This window comes from Cebus imitator, unplaced genomic scaffold, assembly GCF_001604975.1.
Source record: "Cebus imitator isolate Cc_AM_T3 unplaced genomic scaffold, Cebus_imitator-1.0 Scaffold391, whole genome shotgun sequence".
Lineage (NCBI taxonomy): Eukaryota > Metazoa > Chordata > Mammalia > Primates > Cebidae > Cebus > Cebus imitator.
The window spans coordinates 2926227-2928486 of record NW_016107706.1 but is presented as its reverse complement, the minus strand read 5'-3'; positions in this window follow the sequence as shown (position 1 = coordinate 2928486).

Sequence of the window (2260 nt, the reverse complement as noted above, 5' to 3'; positions counted from 1 at the left end):
TAGTAGAGACGGGGTTTCACCGTGTTGACCAGGATGGTCTCGATCTCTTGACCTCGTGATCCACCCGCCTCGGCCTCCCAAAGTGCTGGGATTACAGGCGTGAGCCACCGTGCCCAGCCTTATTATTATTATTTTTGAGTCAGAGTCTTGCTCTGTCTCCAGCTGCCAGGCTGGAGTACAGGGGCGTGATCTCGGCTCACTGCAACCTCCACCTCCCAGGTTCAAGCAATTCTCCTGCCTCAGCCTTCCAAGTAGCTGGGACTACAGGTGTGCACCACCACACCCAACTAATTTTGTATTTTAATAGAGAGTGGGCTTCACCATGTTGGCCAGGCTGGTCTCGAACTCTTGACCTCATGATCTGCCCACCTCGTCCTCCCAAAGTGCTGGGATTACAGGTGTGAGCCACAGCACCCGGCCTATTATTATTATTTTTGAGACAGAGTTTCACTCTTGTTGCCCAGGCTGGAGTGCAATGGCACAATCTCGGCTCACTGCAACCTCTGCCTCTCGAGTCCAAGTGATTCTACCACCTCAGCCTCCAGAGTAGCTGGGATTACAGGCATGCACCACCATGCCCAACCAATTCTCTATTTTTAGTAGGGATGGGGTTTCTCCATATTGGTCAGGGTGGTCTCAAACTGCTAACCTTGTGATCCACCTGCCTCAGCCTCCCAAAGTGCTATCATTACAGGTGTGAGCCACCATGCTCAACCAAAAGTCTTTATTTTCTTAAAGATTTAATTTTCTTAAACTTTAAGTGCTACCCTTTAAAAATTATTGATGACACAAACAAATAAACAAATTTCCTTACTTCCTCCTCAGGCGGCAGTTCCCAGTAACAAGAGGATATTTTTTCTTTTTTTCTAAGAGTAAAATCTTTCTCGTAAATTTCTTATAACAATTGCCTCTCGGCTACAGATGTCTTTGTTCCTTCTCCACTCCCACTGCTTCACTTGACTAGCCTTTAAAAACAAAACAAAACAAAACAAAAAAACCAATTGCCTCTCCTGCAGGTGAAGACAGGGTTCAGTCATAAGCGTTGGAATGGAAGATTGGAGAGGTGGGGCAGAGAAAGCTCTGCTTCAGGAAGGGAGAGACAAAGATTGCCAAAGTCCCTGTACTGGGTAGAGAAGACCTGAACCAAACAGGGCCAAAGTCTGCATGGGGAAGATCAAGACAGCAACCCAGAGGGCAGCAGGGAGAGTTGTTTGGGGAGAAAAGATACTTTTGATAAGATTGTTCTGGGTAAATACTGTGCACTATACAATGTAGAATATGCTCTTGGTTCCTTATAGAAAACCTAGACTCTAGAAATTCTAGATTCAAGAGTGAAATATCTGTTTTCAACAGTGTGTGGAAGCGTCTGTTTTCTTTTGGAGATTTGGTTCCAAGATTGAGACAAGAAGAGCATAGCTGCTGCCCTTGGGTCTCAGCTACTCGCTGGCTACACAAAAGTATTAAATTCTCATGGTAAAATTTCAAAACATATAGAAACACACAAAGTGAAAAGTGAAATTTTCACCCCCTCCATTCTGATTAATTACATTTTTCAGAGTTAACCTGTCCACAAGTCATAGTTTGGTGCTTTAATGTTTTTCCTAAGTATTTTTGGACACATATGATTGAATATTTGGCTCAAAAAGAATTCAAGGTTGAAACTAATTTTCCTTTATAGTTTTGATGGTAAAGGTCCATTGCCTACTTCGTCTTTTTGAATAGTCAATACATGCTTGGGGTATGAATTCAAAAGGTTAAAAGGATATAAAATAAGTCTCTTCATCACTGATCCTGCCATCTGCGTTTTTTCGGAGTGAAAAATGCATCCAACTTAATTCCTTCCGTCCCCCACCACCAAAAGATATCAACCTATTACCCAAATACTCATTTAATCCTTACAGGAACTTTATGGTGGATACAATTACATGTCTTTTAGAGATGAAGACACTGAAACATACAGAAGTTATTTTTCCCGATCACAAATAATAAATGGCAAAGCTGAGATCTGAACCCAGTCAGTTGACTTTAATGCAAAATGTGCTTATTCATTACTCTATTTAGGCTTTCTATGGCAATCCATAACCCATTATCAAAATGAGGCAAGCACTTCTTCTCTTTTTTTTTCTTCAAACCACAACAGAAACACAGTGTTCAAATGTTTGCAAGAGTGAATTAGGTTAGGTTACTTAAGAGTCTAATTAGCAAGTTGTTACTTAGTAAGGAGTAGGGAATTTGATACCTCATTTCTATTTCATCAACA